Source organism: Anastrepha obliqua, chromosome 1 (assembly GCF_027943255.1).
Source record: "Anastrepha obliqua isolate idAnaObli1 chromosome 1, idAnaObli1_1.0, whole genome shotgun sequence".
In the NCBI taxonomy this organism is placed as follows: Eukaryota; Metazoa; Arthropoda; class Insecta; order Diptera; family Tephritidae; genus Anastrepha; species Anastrepha obliqua.
This window is the reverse complement of record NC_072892.1, coordinates 157365398-157385997: the sequence shown is the minus strand read 5'-3', so window position 1 is coordinate 157385997 and position 20600 is coordinate 157365398.

Sequence of the window (20600 nt, the reverse complement as noted above, 5' to 3'; positions counted from 1 at the left end):
AAATGTAATTTTGTTTGCCCGAAGGTTGACACTTCAGAAATATTTTGTTGTTCGAAGAACTTTTCTGTGCAGAGGTAAAAAGTTCAGCTGTTGGTTTACAATGTTTGTTGGTGTTATTTCATAAGAAATACTCCCAAATTAAGTCATAAAGTTCTCCTACTCAGCCTACTTACTGAGGCCAAGTCATTTAATTGAATTCTTGCTAAGTGTAATAACTGTTATTATAAGACATGCAGAATAGACATTAAGGGGGGGTTAAGGGATAAACGCTAAAAAAACACTTTTTTCATGAATTTATTGTAGCGAAACGGTTCAAGTCAGTTTATTATATTCAGTTGTTGCATATTATAAAGTAACATTTCAAGAATATTTGATAAAATTTTCATGTAAAAATATTGCAAAATGAGCGAATGAGAGCACATTTACGTAGACGTCTTTTCAAAAATACATTTTGCAGTAGTCAGCATATCTCAGCGTAGAATCATCTAAAATCAAAAAAATCGAATAATTTAGTTAAAGTATGAGTTAAACTTCCCCCCAACGTTTATTTTGACGATTTATTTTCATTTTCAGCCATTTGGTAGTCGTTTGAAGTAAAAAGTGATTTTTGACGAAAAAATGCCGCCATTTTGTAGGTGTAAAACCACCTTAATATAAAAAAAAATGGCGAAAAAAAAACGTTGGGGGGAGGTTTTTTATATGTAATAAAATATGTGTGCAAAATTTCAAAAGGATCGGTTGAGTAGTTTTCAAATGCCAATGACTACGCACTTTAAAAAAAAGGTTCGAGAAAACCGCGTTTAAAGTTTGTAACGGACTACGCGCGCAACTGCTGCGTCTCGGCAGATGTTTGAGGCGGCTCGGCTTTATGCTCTATAACTTAAAAAGTTTTGCTCGGATTGACTTAAAATTTTAACACGGTATTTTTGAAATGTTTTACTACAATAACATGCTAAAACAAAAATCGATTTTTATCGAGGTAGACGACCAAGACGGCGTCCTAAGAAGGATATATTCACTTACTCACCCTGCGTCCAGGGTCGCCTATTTTCAGAATGTTTCATTTCAGATTTTCCATTTCTCGCTTCTTTTTTCGGATAATATACTCCAGGAAATTTGCACCGGCATTGCATTCGAAGAATCATCATTTTCTCGATTACTGCTTCAGATCTACATACACCAATAGCTCGTTGCAGACCTGTTCTCTCTAAGTTCCACCTGTCGCATTTAAAGAAGGTGTGCTCCGGATCATCATACTCAGTATTTCCTTATATGCAGTTTGGTAGGCCCACTTTTCTTATTCGCCACAAATACTTGCGAAAGGACCCATGTCCGGACAAAAACTATGTGAGGGAATAGTTAATCTCATCGTGCTTTCTTTCTACCCACTTTTTTAGATCGGGTATTAGTCTCGCTGTCCATCTACAGTACCATTCAGAATTCCATCTTGCCTGCCAAAGTGTGAGCGTTTGAACTCGCGGAGAAACGTGGTACTGGGATTCCGGTGATTTTTGCCACCCATCTCCGCTGTTGTGCTAGAATATCTATAGGGAGGGTTCCGATGATAACTAACACCGCTGCTTCAAATACTGTTTTATATGCCAAGCCACTCTGAGAGCGCAGGTGCGTTGCACAGATTGCAGAGTTTTCCGCCGGCATTGCACCCTTAGCAAATCTACCCGTATTTCGCATCCGTATAAAAGAATCGAGTTGGTCGTGTCCACTAAAAGTTTTCGCTTGTTCTGCGTTGGACCTCCAAGGTTTGCCATGAGCTTACATAACATGCCGTTTACTTTGGCAGCTCTTTTGGCAGAAAAACAATAAGCTTATTTGTTTGTGGTCATAAGGGGTTAATTTTCTTTTTGTTACTAAAATTTTTTCGCAACTTTTGGTTGAAATAAAGTGATTCTGAAGCTATTACTATCATTAAGATGTATATATTATCTGTGCTAGTTTTTTCGGTCGTGAGTGGGTTACATTTTTTTGTACTAAGCAATTTTTGCACTGATTCTGTAACTGTTATTAATTCTGCGGAGACAAGTAATCAGTTATTTGTTTTTTTTGGGCGTGAATGGGTTAATGTTTTTTTACTAACGAATTCTTCCAGTGATTCTGTAACTTTTATTAATTTTGCACGGAAAAAGTAATCACAGTTTTTTTTTTTTTGGTTGTGAGTGGGTTAATTTTCATTTTGTTTACTAAAAATTTTTGCAGTTCTTGATTCAATGACGAATTTAGTACAGAAAAATGCGTTCAGAGTTTTATTTTTTGGTCGTGAGTGGGTTAATTGTTTTTTGTTTACTAAGATTCTTGCAGTTTCAGGTTCAAATAATGTAATTCTGTAATACTATCATTAAGCAGAATAAATTACTTGGTTTAATTGTTTTTGGTCGTGAGTGGGTTAATTGATTTTTTTTATATTTTTGAACTGAATCGTACCTGTTCTTGAGCTGCATCCTTACCATACTGTTATTAATTTTGCGCAGAAAAAGTAATCAAAGTTTGTTGTTTCTTTGGTCGTGGGAGGGTTAATTTTCTTTTTGTTTACTAAAATTTTTTGCAGTCCTTGATTCAAGTAAAACAGAACTGTAACTATTACTAGTTAACTGCGGAAAAAGTTATGGGGCTTACATTTTTTGGTCATAAGTGGGTTAAATTTCTTCTTTTTACTAAGGTTTCTTGCAGTTCTTGATTCAAATAACGTTTACATAATTCTAACTATTAGGAATTTAGCACAGAAAAAATGATCGGAGTTATATTATTGAGTCGTGTGTGGGTTAATTTTCTTTTTGTTATTAAGATTTCTTGCAGTTCATAGTTCAAATAAAGTGATTTTCTACTTTCATTAAGCAGAAGAAACTATCAGGGTTAACGTTTTTTGGTCGTGAGTGGGTTAATTTTCGTTTTTGCTTACTAAGCAATTCTTGCAGTTCTTGGCTCAAATAACCTAGAACTGTACTTATTACTAATGTAGTGCATAAAAAGTAAGGAGTTATACTTTTTGGGCGTAAGTGGGTAAATTTGCTTTTTGTTAACTAAGATTTCCTGCTGCTCTTGGGTCATATAACGTGATTTTGTAGCTATTATTACTATTAAACAGAAAAAATTATTTCGGTAATTTTTTTTTTGGCGATGAGTGGGTTAATTTTATTTTTATTTTTTTACCGAGCAATTCTTTAACTGAATCTGTAACTGTTATTAATTTGGCGCAGAAAAGAAATCAGAATTTTTTTTGTATTGGTCGTAAGTGGGTTAATTTTGGATTTTTTTAATAAGATTTCTTGTTGTTTATGATTCAAATAACATAAGTCTTGGTTCAAATAAAGTAGAACTGTCACTGTAAGTAATTTTGCATAGAAAAAGTGCGTAGATTTATTTTCTTTGGTCGTGAGTGGGTTAATTTTTTTTATTATACTAATTAATTCTCGCATTCCTTAGCTCAAATAACGTAATTCTGTCGCTATTAATACCTAAAACAGGAAAAAATTATCAGGACCAACACTTTTTTGGTCGTGAGTGGGTTAATTTTCACTGTTTCAGCATGCAAGTCTTGCAGGAGTTAAATAAAAAAAAATGTGGCTTTATTACTGTTATTAATTTTATACAGAAAAAGTGATCAGCGTCATTGTGCTTGGTAACCAATGGGTTAATTGCCTTTTCTTACTATACAATTTTTACAGTTTTCGTCTCAAATATAATGCCCTTGCTTTGAAGAAATTTCCACAGAAAAAGGGTGTATTGAACAGGGAGTTGAATAATGCACAGTTGTTACGCGATCTTATCGGCTGCAACTTGTGACCGATTTTTTAACTCAAAACCTTAGTTACTTCATTTGTTAATTTCGGATTTTTGTTTTTCAGAAGTTTTGAAGTAGAAAACTCGTTCAGAACGCTTTTTCCTATAGGCCTTTTTACTTTTAGCCAAAAATAGTTATTCGACAAAAGTATTCAAAAGGGGTTTCCAAAAAACATGCTTTTTTTAATTTTTGTTTACTTTGGAAATCTCTTTTTAAAGACTTCGTACGCTTTATAAACATCCCACAAATATCTGTGTATGTAAAAATATGCATGTTCGTACTCGTATTACTACAGCTTTGATATATGTATGAATGTATGAATGTAAATGCCAGATACTCGTACACGCACAGCATATTTTTAGTACACCCGCCGCTTAGAAATAGAAAGAAATAGTAAATTTGGAGAACCGCAAAAAATTTAAATAAATATGTGGAAAAAATAAAAAAATACACGCCGTGCTGGTGCGAGTACATAAATATGGTATGAAAGATATATTGCACAGAGATAAAAAACAAAACAAAAAAAAATTAAAAAAAACAATAAAAAACACAAAAATTTAAATTTTTTTAGTATTTCGGAAATTTCGTGTGCAATTGCGTTCATAATCGCGATTATCTATGTATTTGTGCATTTATTTTACATACAAAGTGTAAGCAAAATTTAGAATGAATTTAAAAACCACTTAATACGTTTTTGAATTTGTCAAGTGCGCCAAATGCACAGTTATTTTTATATTGCTTTATTTTTTGTTTTGTTTCATCTACTCCACGCGATACCGAATTGTTTGCGCACTTCCCACAATGGCCATTTGGAATGCGTTGCTCATTTCAGTTCATTTTATTTTGTTTTCAAACGACTGATTTCATTCACTGCTGTGGTAAACCATGAAATGTTTTCATCGGCAAATCTTTTCTGTTCTTATCATTTTTTGATTTACAGCTGGTTGTGGTGGCGTGCTCCGAGTAGTTTGGTTGTATGAGCGCAGGAGGCTAAGGCCTATGAGTTGGTACGCTGTGGTGTGTGAAATTCGAAAATTGTATGCTCTCCCACCGAGCAGGTGCATGTGATGACAGTTGGCAATCTGCTATGGTCAAAGTGTCGCTCATAATTGCATTCGTAGATTTTTAATTAATTTTTTTTTCTTAAAAATATTCAACTTTAAGGAGTTGTTATTTGCTCATTTTAGGTTCGAAAAATAGGCTTAGTTATCTTCTTAATCCATAAGCATCTTTAAAAAAGTTAAGAGTTTTCTAGGGAAAAACCTGAATTGAAGTGTTCTGAGAGACTCTGAGGAATATTGGAATACTTTATAATCAAATAGCAATCGGAATGGGAAATATCACATTGAATGGTTTTAATAAAAACTCACAAATTTATCAAAATATCCTATATACCCATGAGCCGTTTTCTTTGAAAGTGATGCAAGTATATTTTATTTCATATGCGGATATTTAAGGGTTTGCTTCTTGTTAAAACAATATGGAGAAACGAATGCATACCAGAGGAGTGGCTCTCGATACAATAAAAAAGGGGACAACATTACCTGTACATACTTGATCAACGAGGTAAAAAGTTCGCGGCCGCCGTAGCTGAATGTGTTGGTGCGTGACTAACATTCGCAATTCAGAGAGAGCATAAGATCGAGTCTCGGTGAAAAACCAAAGTTAAGAAAAACATTTTTCTAATAGCGGTCGCCCCTCGGTAAGCAATGGCAAACCTCCGAGTGTATTTCTGCCATGTAAAAGCTCCTCATAAAAAAATATCTGCCGTTCGGAATCGGCTTGAAACTGTAGGTCCCTCCATTTGTGGAACAACATCAAGGGCACGTCACAAATGGGAGGAGGAGCTCGGCCAAACACCCAAAAACGGTGTGCGCGCCAATATATACAATATATACAAGGTGAAGTCTAAAATAAACAAGACTGGCGTCATAAAAATGCTTTTGATGAGTTAGAGCGTCGGAAGTTACATCCCTAGCTGACTTCCAGTGACAGCTTGGTGACATTCGGTTCAGTGGGAGCAAAGTTATTGCGCCTAAAGTGTCAGTGTGTTTATGTCATCGGTACAAACATGAGTTTCGAACAAAGAGCTAATACCAAATTTGGTTTTAAAATCGGTAAAACCTTTACCGAAACATTTGAATTTGTGAAAAAATTTATGGTGTTGATTGTCTATCTCGTGCCAGAGTTCTTGAGTAGTTTACACGTTTCAGAGATGGTTTTGAGGACATACAAATGCAAATGACAATGAACTTACGTGCCGCCCAAAATCAGTAATCACCGAAAACTCGAAAAACCATAGAAATTATTCGTAAATTTATCAAAAATGAGCCGAAATCTTCGTTGAAATTCATGAAATCGGAGTTGAATATCTCCAAAACCTCGATTGATCGCATTTTAACTGATCATTTGGACATACGAAAGGTCTGTGCACGTTTCATTCCGCACAAGTGAACTGAGGACCAAAAATTGCTCAGAATTCAACATTCGAAAGATCTCATTAAAGAGGCGAGAAAAGACGAGAACTTCTTTTACAAAATTGTAACTGGTTAGGGAACGTAGTGTTTCCAACATAAACCTGAAACGAAAGCGTTTGTTGCATCGCATTCGTCTAATTCGCCCTGAATACCGCGAAGGAAGAAGCTGGCGCTTATTGCACCATCTCATCAATTTACTCTTGAGACTGACTTTTTGACTGGAAATCGCATTTTAGCCGTCAATCACTCACCGTATTCGCCTGATATGGCTCTCTGTCACTTCTACCTATTCGGAAAATCGTATCATATTTGGCCATGAAAGGAAGACGTTTTGCGTCCCTAGAGATCATCCAAAAGGCTTGTACCTGAAGACATGGACTTCACCTTGTATATGTATATATATATAGGCGCTAAGCACCACTCCAAGGCATTTAAATTCTTCTAAAGCTTCGAAACACCAATTACAAGACCAGCTGGGTTGTTTGTTTGAATTGGTTTGCAGCGTAAACTTGGTTTTGTCGTTGTTAATTTGTAGTCCAACTTACTGGGCCTCCTTTCAATCGCTGAATGCTTTTTTGTAGTGTTGGTACGACTCTCGTAATTATTTTATATTGTGTATTGCTGCTGAAGACGTATTTTTATGAATCGAGGCGATGGACTGCGAAGGATGATTGGGTATCTCCTTGCTTAACTCCAGAGATCACTTGGAATAGCTCTGACAGGTATTTTTGAACAAGCACTTTGCCAAATGGCACATATCTTATTCAATGCAATCTAGAACTTGAATACCTTATAAAAGGGCGAAGCATCATAAAATACGAGTACATAAAAGCTCAACGAATAGGCTGTCTTGGACACGTGAAAAGAAAGACGGGGCAAAGGGCACCAAAACGAGCCTTCAAAAAGCAATCGTATGCGAAGCGAACTAAGGGAAGACCAAAGAAAAGATGGCCAGATTCGGTTATCAATGCCCTCAAAGAGATGAACATACAAAACTAGTGGCGATTGACAGCGGGTCGAGAAAGCTGGAGAAAGATAGTTGCGGAAGCAGTGGTCCACCTAGGACTGTCGTGCTAAGAAATATGAAGATTTAAGATTTTTCATTTGAATAAATTTAAAAATGTAGATATATTTTCGGTAACATTCTTGCCTGACTACTGAAATCTCGTACAAAGAGATAAAATATTAATACCTTAACAATTAAAGAAAGGGGGCGAAATTAGTCCTCATGTAAACCAATTCCTTATTATTGAATAGTTTCGATACCATTCCTGGTATAGTTTTATGATTTTGCCGAGATGTATAAACTATCAATGCCTTAATAATTATAAAATGTGGGCGGCATTGGTAAAGAAGGCGTAGTACAAATTATATAAATAAGTAAATACGCGAAGGCGCTATTTTGGCACCAATTCAATAGAAAATTACTGGTGATTTTGTTGCACACAAATCCATTGACAGAATCATGAATCACAACGAAGTGATGAATTCCATGGATATTTGTGGTGTTCCACCGCACGAGCTATAACTCAGAGTCGGCGTGCTAATTATTTTATTCAGTAACATTAGACCACCACGATTATGTACTGAAACAATACTCACTGTGAAAGAATTGATGTTGAATATCATCCAGCCCACAATTCTTAATTGAAAATCTTAAGGAGAAGATTTGCTCATTCCACGCATTCCCATCATTCCACGCATTCCCATCACTCCTATAGATAGGCCATTTGATTTCAAACGACTGCAATTCCCCATTCGTCTTGCCTTTTCAATGACCATCAACAAGGCGCAAGGTTAATTAGTTCAAGTGTGTGGATTGAATTTGGAAACTCCATGTTTTTCATATGGCCAGTTGTATATGCAAGTTCACGTGTCGGACAGTCAAAAAATTTATTCGTTTTTGCTAACGGCAGAAAAGCAAATAAATTAGAATTCTAAAGCACTTGAAAAAACCTCATTAATAAATCATTAAATTTCAACAAGTCTACTCATTATATTATATTTATGTTAAGTAAACAAAATAGATCCCTGAAAAAAATTGGTTTCTCTGAGGCAGCGACGCGCGGGATATTAGCTATTATTTGATAAGTTGTAAAACAAAATGTTTGTATCAATAAATTTGTCTTCAATATCTTTTTTTACCAATAGCCAATATTTTTTTTACAAAGATATGTATAAATATTAGAGAGACGGACACACAAGCGTGCACATTAAAAATTAGACTTTGTCAGCGTAAATCTTCAGATTCTTAATAGAACGTCATCTCATACGAGTACTATTTGTGTTGTTTAGTGGTATTTCAAACATTCCTCTTAGTCAAAAATGGAATTAACACTAGAACTACCCCTGGTAGTTTTTATGCACCTATTTCATGAGATGAATATCTAATACATGGGCTAAAAATGCCGGGGCCTAACAAAGAAAACACTTTTTTTGTCCAAAATTAGCTTTATTCATCAACGTAATTTCCATTCGGTCGCTCTAGTCGAATGGGTTGGTGCGTGATTATCACTTGGAATTTAGAGAAAACGTATGTTTGAATCTCGGTGACACACCAAAAGTGGGAAAAAGTTTTTTCTAATAGCGGTCGTCCTTCGGCAGGCAATGGCAAACTCTCTGCCATGAAAATGCTTCTCATTAAAAATATCGGCTTGAAACTGCAGGTCCCTCCATTTGTGGAACAACGTCAAGACAGACAACACAAATAGGAGGAGGAGCTCGGCCAAATATCCCAAAAGGGTGTATGCACCAATTATATTATATATATATATATACTTATATAATTGCCATCACGAACAACGAATCATTCCAGTGCCGCTTTAACGTTTCCATACCACTTTGGTAGAACGATTTATCTTTTGCCTCAAAATAGGCCTCAGTTTCAGCGATAACCGCTTCATTTGAGCGACGGTGAGAATAGCGATAGTGCGGCTAAAGAACAACAAAGCCGCGGGCGCCAACGGACTGCCGGTTGAGCTATTAAAATACGGCGGCGAGGAGCTGGTAAGATGTATGCATCAGCTTCTATGCAAAATATGCCTGCCGATTGGAACTTAAGTGTTCTCTGAACAATCCATAAGAAGGGTCATACTACAATATGGGCCAACTATCACGGGATTAGCCTTCTAAATATCGCCTATAAGGTTCTAGCGGGCGTATTGTGTGAAAGACTGAAGCCCACCGTCAACCAACTGGTTGGACCTTATCAGTGTGGCATTAGACCTGGAAAGTCTACCATCGACCAAAAATTTACAATACGTCAAATCTTTGAAAATACCCTTGAAAGGAGAATCGACACACATCATCTTTTCGTCGAATTCAAAGCTGCATTCGACAGTACGAAAAGGAGCCGTTTCATACCAAACGAGCACCAGATTAAGACTAGACACTCATCAAATATCATGGGAGAAATCTGTTAAGTACCTCGGCGTAATTTTTGATAAAAAATTCACTTACAGTGATCATGTTAAATACATATATAGCAGAAAAAGTTAATATAGCTATTAAAATGCTATACCCGCTGATTAACAGAAACTCCAATTTGAGCAAAGAAGATAAATTGGTAATTTACAATTCTATTTTCTTATCCATAATTATCCATATCCATGCTTGCCCAGCATGGGGTATGACTGCAAAATCTCATATTAAAAAGTTGCAAGTATGTCAAAGTTCTCAAAATGATGCTAGGGCTACCCTGGGATTTTTCCACTAGAAGGCTCCATATCGAGGCAAACGTAAACATGGTAAATGAACAAATTGAAAAATTTACCGAACGGCTTAAAATTCGTTGTAGTATATCAGACAATACATTGATCTCAAATCTTTTAATTAATGTAATTTACTCATATAAAAAGGAAGAAAAATAGCTTGTTTATTCATAGTGGAGGTTTTTTAAATAGTAGTTCTTTTCCTCCGAAATTTACCTGTAAAATGACGAAAATCCGTGATAACAGTTGTGCTATAATTATTGATGTAACATCTTTTGTCTACTTAAATAAAAATCTATCTATCCATCTATCAAACGAGGTTTCAGACAGGCTGACAAAGTAGGCAACGACGAACAAAACTCACACTTTATAAAGCTCTTATCAGTCCCGTCCTAACGTATGACGAAAAAGTTTGGACGATGACAATATCCGATGAAGCGACGCTTGGAGTGTTCGAGAGAAAGATTTTGCGCAAGATTTTCGGACCTTTGCAGGTTGGCAACGGCGAATATTGCAGGCGATGGAACCATGAATTGTATGAGCTTTACGACGACATAGACATAGCGCAGCGAATAAAGATCCAGCGGCTACGTTGGCTGGGTCATGTCGTCCGAATGGATACAAGCGCTCCAGCTCTGAAAGTATTCGATGCAATACTAGCAGGAAGATCTCCTCTGCGTTGGAAAGATCAGGCAGAGGAGGACGTGACTTCACTTGGTATGTCCAACTGGCTCCGGTTAGCACGAGAAAGAAACGATTGGCGCGCTTTGTTAAACTCGGCCGAAATCGCTTAGGCGATTATCGCGCCAATTAAGAAGAAGAAGAGCATTTTATGTATGTCTGCAAACATCCAGCAGTCACTGAGAGCCAAATCTGGCGAATACTATGGATGTTGGAGCAATTCGAAGATTAATTCATGTAGTTTTGCCATTTCTTTGCCATCATCAACACGCTCATGTTTTTGGTCAGCAGTGGGCAAACGCGGCAACCGCTTTAAACATAACTTTCTCATAGTCAAATGTTCATGCCCTATAGAGCCAAGACGTTCTTTTAACATCTCTAGAATGTCAGCTAACTCACGCAATTTCACTTTTAGATCATTCAAAACGATTTGGTGGAGTAGTTTGATGTTTTCTGTAGTTACCGCCTCATTCGGACACCCAATGTGTTGTGCATCATCGGTGTCTCTACGACCACGACCACGTTTGAAGTCAGAAAACTATCGTTTTATTGTTGCTTCTGATGGAGCGGCGCCTCCATAACAGTTTTCTAGCCATTGCTTCGGTTTAACGGCATTTTTCCTGTCAAGAAACAGTGTAAAATAATAACACGAAATTCGTTTTGGTCCATTGTTCTGAAAACAACAAAAGTAGCGTTGCTCTCAACCCAATAACTCACGAGCTTATTAATAGAATATCTTGATATTTTTACGTGTGCCTATTTAAGGTTAGTACTAACTGAAACAGAGGTGAATGCAAAAAAAGTAGTGCCATTTATGTGTTAGGCCCGGGACTTCTCAGCCGATGTGTTATATATGTAGTGAGGATATTTAAGAGTTGATTTAGTGATTTTGATGACCTCACCGAGATTGAATATAAAGAAAAATGTATACGAAATGTCATCGCGTTTTTAATTGTGGCAAAGCAATGGAAAGAATAAAATATAAGTAACTAATGCCATACAACTTATCACTAAAAGTCCAATACTGGCTGAAAGTAGTGTGTCATAAATTATTTTTTTATAAAAAATTGAAAAATATTATAAAAATTATCAATTATTTATAAAAATTATAAATTATTTTCTATAATCTATTCCGGAATGCTGAAATTTTTGTATTTGGGTATTTTGCTAAACAAATTTTTTTGTAAGTACATATAATTTATCAGAGCACAAAAAAAAATATTAAAAATATTAAACAACTATTTCGATATGATTGGGCAGTTGCTTCGCTTGAATTTTATTTAAAGCGAGCAGCAATACGAGACTGAGAATATTAAACTTGAAATAAAAGACTCGAAAGTCTATCTTAATTCATCTTCAGAATCTTTTATTAAGTAGAAAAATGAGTAAAAATGTTTACTGAAGAATTAAGAAGTTTTTATTCTTAAGAATTCTTAAGACATTTTTATACTTAACCCTTTGCGCTCGTACGGTGCCTCTCAGGCACCACTGCATGTAATAACTCGAGCGGTGCCTGAGAGGCACCATTCAGATCGATGTATCTAAATGTCTTATCTCGGGTGATTCTATCGCCATAGGAGGTGAAAGCTGTACCGCAAACTGTTTATGTCACAGACAGAAGCAACCTTTTCAGCATAGCCGACAGGGCCACCAACACATATGTAAGTCCCAAACTATGCGTGAATGGTTGCTTATCGCCACGATATTTAGTCTGCGGCACCACTTTAATCTCCTATAGCGAAGTAGAACTTTGTCTTCGACATCAGTTCGAACTCAGCTTTATTGGCGATATTTCTTTCCAAACTAGTGAGCCTAATAAGTATGGAACACGACGACGAAATTACTTCTAGTGAAGATGAGTTAAATTTTTTTGCAATAGGTTAGGTTAGGTGAAGTGGCTGTCCTACGACGCACCTAGGCCAGTTAGAGGCCCCTTGTGATACCACCGGAACTGTCCTATCCTACTCAACTTGGTCCTCTCTAAACCATTGTGTGGCCTTTAAAAAGCTAGCTATGCTAGATAGTTTGAGATTTGCAACCTCTGCAATGCTGTCCAGAAAAGGAGAACCGAGCAATCTCCACCGCCTACTACACAGAGCCATGCACCCGCATAGTAGATGTTCGATTGTCTCTACCTCCTCTATATCTTGACAGCTTCTACAGTAGTCATTAGCTGGTGCCCCTAATCTACTGGCATGTCTTCCTATTAGACAGTGCCCAGATAGGACACCTACTACAATCCTTAGATCCCTCCTGCCTAACTTAAGTAGACTCTTAGTGCGACCCATGTTCCATTCGGGCCACGCTAGCCTACTTATAGCGCAGGTGTTTAACTGCCTCCAGTTGGAGTTAGCAGCACTGATGGTGTATCTGTCTATCAAAAGTTTACATGTTGCCAATGGCATAGGTATGTCAAGCCTGTCCTGACTAATTTGGAGCGAGGAGCCTAATCTAGCTAACTCATCTGCCTTACAGTTGCCTGTAATGTTACTGTGTCCCGGCACCCAGAGTAGATTGATAGAAAAGTACTGTGCAAGTGTTGTTAATAATTTGTAACACTCCTTTACTGTCTTAGAAGAGTGTTTGCTTGATAGAAGCGATTTCAGAGCTGCCTGACTATCGGAATAAATGAAGATATCTCTAACAGTGACTACGCTTTTATTTAGCATTAAAAGGCTTTCTGAGATTGCCAGGATTTCGGCCTGGAATACGCTACAATGATCAGGCAAGCGAAAGGATGAATTGGCGAAAATAGTTTCCGAATAAACACCACCTCCCACTTGATCATTGAGTTTTGAGCCGTCCGTATATATACTAACCCCGTTTTCGTTGTTTGTTAACCCATTCACCCAGTCCTCTCTGGATGGAAAATGGACTGTATAAGGCCTGTCTAGGTATGTATTCACCGAGTCACAAAAGTCGGTGGTATTAGGAATACCTGGAAACATCCCAAGTATGCGCGAGTGTCCCCAATTGTTTGTCTTGAGCATCGATGATTCCCTCAATCTTAGAGCCGTTTTGGCGGCCAGTTGTCTACAATATAGGTCAATTGGTAGTAGATGCAACATAACGCTTAGAGCCGAAGTTGGCGTTGTTTTGAGCGCCCCAGTAATACTGAGGCTTGCCGCCCTCTGAATACTATCTAGGTGCTTAATGGAAGTTTTCTTATCAAGGGATGGCCACCAGACCAGGACTCCGTAGGTCATAATTGGTCTGACAATGGCCGTATATAGCCAGTGAACTATTTTGGGAGCTAATCCCCATTTTAAGCCTACAGTTCTCTTACAGGAATAAAGCGCCGTAGCAGCCTTCTTTATTCTTTCCTGAACATTCAGCTTCCATGAAAGTTTCCTGTCGAGGGTTAAACCTAAGTACCTGGCCTTTTCACCGACCAGCAAAAGAGTTCCGTTGAGTGTCGGAGGCCGACAGTCGGGAATTTTATATTTCCTTGTAAACAACACTAGTTCTGTTTTGGCCGCATTCAGGCTCAAACCACATGTTTTGGCCCAAGTATCCACATATTTTAAGGTTCTTTGCATTAGACTGCAGAGGGTGTCTGGAAACTTCCCCCTTATTAATATAGCAACATCGTCCGCGTAGCAATAACATTGCAATAACGAACTCATAAAATAAGCGGGAGTGTGTGAGATTACTCCCGAGTTGCTGGTTCACCCTATAAAAAAGCACCTCGAGCGCAAAGGGTTAATTCTTTTGTGTAATTTATTGAAAACAACTTAAATGTTACATATTTTTTTGTTAGTATTTAATTTTATTTGTTATTAGTTTTAATTATTGCATTTTATTTATATTTATTTAATATAATTAAAAAAATGATTTTTAGCCTCATATCAATATATTTTACATTTTATCCACATAAGTACACATTACTACAGTGTATAAACATGCATATGCACATACGTATGCATCTATCTACATATATGACTTAACATTCTTCTATATTTAGATTAACGCAGCTGTTAACAATTAAACGACAAATGTTCTCTATTGTGGCAGTCTGTTACCAGTCAACCTTTACCAGTTCTCTACTATCACAGCCTGCAAATTAAATGTTAAGATTTTGCTAAAATTCTGTTAAAAGTAAAATTAAAAGTTTTCTGCTATCAGAGCCTGTAAATTGAATGTTGAGATCTCGTTTAAACTGAAATCCATTTCTATGTTCTGTTAAAACGCTGTTAAAATTTCTCTGTTTTCACATTTTTAAATAAAATCTTCAAATTCCGTTTAAACTGAAATAAATTTCTATATTCTGCTAAAATTCTGTTAAGAGTTGAGTTAAAAATTTTCTGTTGTCACTGTCCTTAAAATCACTCAAATCTGCTTGCTGTTACTTTGAGTTTTCTGCACATGCACAGAGCAGACGCATAGCAGTTTTCAATTTCACTGCGTTCACATACCAAGAGCCCTCGACTAGCATGCGATAAAAAACTACACCCCTGCTAGTGCCGAGCAAAATGAGTACAAGCGACTAAGCAGTGCTGAATAGCAGCTGCTGAGAAAGCGGGAGATACACAGGAAGCGCAGAGCACACAATCAGGTGATAACAGCGAGTACATACGCGTAAAGCAAAAAACAAAAAAAAAATATGTCCCAGTTGAGAGCAGTACGGTAGGCAAAGAAGTCTGCAGAGATTTGCAGTAATGGCACGATGCATGCCGCACTGCTGGATGGCTGACCAAATGCACAAGCAACTCAGACAGAGGGGTGAGTGCGGGTAGTGTGCAACAGCGATTGGCAGCGGGTGTGCTCGAAAGACCCACTAACATAGAGAATGAAATTACGAGGAGCATAGGCAATGTCAACTAGATGCGCCCGAAGTGTTATTGGTCTTGGCCGGTCTTGAATGCTGATAACAGTTCGCTGCTGGGATAGTTGTGTATTGTGTGTGGGTGCATATGTGTGTATTTCCGTGCGATAGCAGAGAGCACGAACTATTGAGAAACACAGAGAGAGAGAGAACATAGTTGTTTAGTTTCATATCACTCAGTACTAATCACTGCTTGTGTGCGCGACCGATAACGGCACCAACGAGTGTTCTATACGGGTGATGATGATGACGGCGACGGCGAGTAGCGGGCACTCAACAGCTTACCACTGCTCCGGCTATGGCTCCGCTACTGTTGGCATTTCAGCTGTTGTTAGCTGCCTACGAACCGGGGCAACGTCACCGCAAAAGGTTCCAGTCGAAAATATTCCGTGCGCGCGAGAACAAACACAATTGAATAGCGGACGAAAGGCGCGTCAAATTAAATTTGTGATTGTCTTAATGTCTAGGCGTAACGGTTGATAATTTTCAAAAGGCTGTTAAAAAGTTTTTATTTTAAGCGAATATACAATAGAAAAATTAATGTTGTATAAAATGAAAAGTGAATTTTATGAAGTCGAAGTTGTGTGAAATATGCAAAGTGGTACTTGAGTTGTGTGGCTTGGGCGGAAGTGGTAGAAAGTGAGTAGTGTTAAAAATGAGAGTATTAAAAAAAAATTAAAAAAAATTAAATGAAGTGTTAAATTAAAAACGAAAAATTCTTGAAAGAAATAAAAAAATTCTTATCAAGTGCGCTGAAATTTATGGAAATTAATGATCTCTTGCAATGTTTATGCGACCAAACAAAAAATGAAAATAAAAATAAAAATAAAAAGTAAAATAAAATAGTAATAAAAAGCAATAATAAATGCTTGCATGCTGGGCAGCGGAATTGCTATTAATTTGAATTCACTTAAGAAAATTGCTTATACGCCGTGTTTGCTGCTGGTGAGCTCAAATTGAAGTGGCTTAACGATTGCAGCTTCCGAGTTTGCAACCTGCAACAGTGCAACACAAAGCAGCTGCGCAATTGTGCGTTTGTGAAGATTAGCTTAATTTGATTATAGAAAAGAGGAGGAAGATGAAAAATAATGACATTAAAATTGCGGTAATAAAATTTAAAAATTACAGCTTTTATGTGTGTTCAGTTAAGTGAGCGACAACGTTGACGAGCAACGCCAGAAAAACAAGCAACTAAATGCAGCAAATTGTAGACACTGAAGATATGAGAAAAATGCTAAAATAATAATAAAGAAATAATAAAAAATAAGTAATTAAAAAAAGGTATGAAAATAATAAATTTAGATAATTACATAATAATAAATAATCATTAACTTTAAACTGTGAAATTATTGAAAGATTGGAAGAATAGGCCACCCAAAAAAGTGAAAGTATTAAATTAAAAAAAAAAAACAGAGTTTATGTAAAAGAGTGAAATTATTGAAAAATTAACAACTAAAAAAACAGCGAAATAATAAAAAATTCTGCACAGATAAAATAAGAGAATAAAAAATAATAAGAAATTCCGCAAAAACTGAAAAATGAAATAAATAAAAAAATTGAAGAAAAATATTTCAAAAATAATGATTCGTAGGGGAAAAAATAAAAATAAAGAAAGTTAATACAAAAAAAAACAGATTTAAAGAAATAAGTCAGCCAAAAAATTGAAATTATTGAAAATAAAAAATAAAAAAACAGAGTTTAGATAAAAAAGTGAAATTGTTGAAAAAAGTAACTATTAAAAAAACAGCGAAATTATAAAAAGTCGCGGAAAAATAATCCGCTTAAAAAGAGAAGCGAAATAAGTAGAAAATTTGAGACAAAAATTTTAAAAATAATGATTCGTAGGGAAATAAAATAAAAAAAAGTTAATACAAAACAAGCCAAGTCATTAGTTTAGGTCTGTAAAATTATTAAAAGATTGGAGAAATAAGTCGGCCAAAAAGTTGAAATTATTGAAAATAAAAAAAGAGTTTAGGTAAAAGAGTGAAATTATTAAAAAAACCCTAAGGTAATAAAAAATTCAGAAAAGTAAGGCACTTAAAAAGGAAAGTGAAGTAACTAAAAACTTGGAAGCAACAATTTTAAAAATAATAATTCAAAGGGGAATAATAAAATAAATAAAAAAAAAGAAGTTAAAAAATAAAGAAACACAGTGAAATAATACAAAGTTACAAAAAAATAATCCACCAAGCCAAATAATTAGAAAATTGTTAACAAGATTTTTAAAAATAATAATTCAAAGCGAAATAATAAAAACAAAAAAAAAAACATTTAAAACAATTTAACCGAAACAGTGGAATAAAAACAAAATTTAAAAAAAATTTTAAAAATACAAAATTCCAGAAAAATAAGCCACTTAAAAAAGGCAATAACTAAAAAAATTGAAAAAAAATTTTCAAATATCAATTCGTAACGAAATAATACAAAGAAATGAAAATAGAAGCTGCATATAAGAAATAAAAAACCCAGTGAAATATTAATAAATAATACCTAAATTATAACCAAATAACTAAATAATTGAAAACAAAAAGTATAAAAAAAAATAATTCGTAAGTAAATAATATTAAAAAAAAAATAAAAATAAAAAAAAAAATCATTTAAAAACCAACCACAGAAACAGTGGAATAAACAAAAAAAAATTCTATTAAAAATTTCAAAATTAATAATACACAAAAACAGGCAGTGAAATAAAAAAAAAAAATGTAATCAGATTTTTTTTTATTTTCAAGTGATTTTTTGTGTGCATTTGTAGGTATGTAGACACTTACTACGCTCGTTCGTGCATTTACATACAAGTAAAATATGTTAATTAAAAAAACAAAGTTCTACAAAAATACAAAGAGCACAAAATAAGTACCTTCTCACCTGCAAAAAAAAAAACAAAAAAAAATCGCATATTTTGTGAATTTAATAGTTCATCGTTCCGGTTGGCATTGACTAGCGCGCGTGTATGTGAATTTTCTCAGCAGAAATATATTGCGGGATTCCGCAACTGCTCAAGTGGCGGCGTGGCCTGCCTGCACACTCCCTTCGCTATAGCAGGAAAATTTTGAATTTCATTAGCCGATTGCCCATATTTGTGCGTGCGTTTGTGTGTGTGTGATTAGTGAAATTTAAGGGCTTAACTCAACACTTTTTAGTTACCCGTTTTCAGTTGCAGCTAATTTTCGGTAACTTCTTTAAACTGAGCCAATTTATTGATGGTAAGTTTTGCTAATTTTATTGTAAGTAAATCTGCTGAATTAGCCACTATTTTACAATCTACGCCTAGTTTAACTGAACACTAAAATAATTTCAGTTAAATGAGCGCCGTGACACTTTTAATGAACTTATCAGGCTCCATAATGACTTAGATGCCTCAGGCACTGTACCTACTTTGAAAATACTGCTAAGTTACGTGAATCTCGATATGGATATTACAGCTTATCAGGTGCCTTTCATTGCTAAGTATTCAAATTTTTTTCGATGTTTTACCTGTTAGCGGATGCAGGTTAAATGGGCAAAGAAACAGGTCCGCAGCAGCTTCGGCCGTACAGAAAAACATGCATTTGACATATTTGGTATAAGGTGTTGCATTAGGATCGCATATAAGCAAATTTAAAACTAAACGAAACTGTTCATATGAAAAGTTCTTATCATTGCATTCTACTACTGTAATTTAGATGAGAGATTAAATTGACTATAAATTTTAAAAATTTTACTTATTCTTCTTAGGGCAGTTTTCTCAACTAATCCCCCACCAAAGCCAGTGAATATTCACTTTTAAATTGTGTAGTTAGATTTTTCTTTATTTTTGTATTTTTCGGTATTCGTTTACAAACTCAAAACCGCTGCGAATGAAAATATTTGTGTTAAGTAGATACTAACAGAAGGCTTATTAAGGAGTTACATGGTTTCGTCGGTTCAAAAAATCAAGTTTTTTTGCATATTAATTTCTACAACGTCTTAAGAATATTATCTCAAATTTTCAAGTCGATCCAAATAATAGTTTTGGAGATACAGCGCTCCAAGCCACTTTTATTGTTACCCAAAATTTCAAACGCGTTTTTCTCGGAACCATGTTTTCAAAGTCGGTTGTCAAATGTCCTCGAAAACTATTCAACCCATCTTGATGAAATTTTACACAGGTGTTCGAGATACAATTTACTCGTGCTTGGGATGAAGGATTTTTGTTTTGTCAATTACAGCTATTTAAAAAAAAAAAAAAATTCAAGCAAATTGCCAAAATTCCAATTTTTACTTTTTTTTCTTTCCTTCGTTCAAGCACGAGTTTATGGTATTAACTAAAACACTTATTTTTATTTTTTCATTTTCGATAATCTTGTCCGGAGTTATGCTGACAACGCGGATGCACTTTTTTACGAGGGGTCACAGGAAATCACGTCACAATGGAGGAGTTTTAATTTTTTTTTTGAAAATTTCAGAAATTATTCTTTAACTATGTATCTATAAGATAGAAAAAAGTTTAAATTAAATAAACAATTTTGTACATAGAAAAAAAAATATTGAAAATAAGCCTTTTTTACCCGACGAACCCCATGTAATTCCTTAAGTTAAAGCAAATTCGTCAAAAATTGCTTTATATCATTTTTTTGAATGCTTTCTTTTTAAAATAATTTCGTTTTTTACAGACATAACAAAGATGTAAGTAAAATATGTTTTTGGCAAAAAGAAATCCACTATTTTCTCGGTAGATGAGAAAATTTGTAAGTCAACGACGAAGAACAAGTAATTAGAAAATCAATAATATTTGTTTATGTCATTGATAAAAAAGGTAAAAATGTAGTGGCCCTAAGATGCTCCCTTGGAGACACCTCAAATTGCAATAAAGTGGAACGATACAACTCCATCGATTTTACCATGCACCATCTGTCTGACCGTCAAACATGACTTAAGCGGTCCCGGTGGTCTAGAAATTTAAAAAAATCGATTTCTTGTTTTTCCGAAAAAAGAAAACTATTCAAACGAACGGTCTTAAATGGCTATCGCCCGTACTATTTAGAATCATATTATTATTGTAATTATTTCGTATTTTTCTGAATAAAAATCAAAACCGCGCCATTTTGTCAAATTTGTTTTTCTACAATAATATGGGACATAGCTACAGTCAT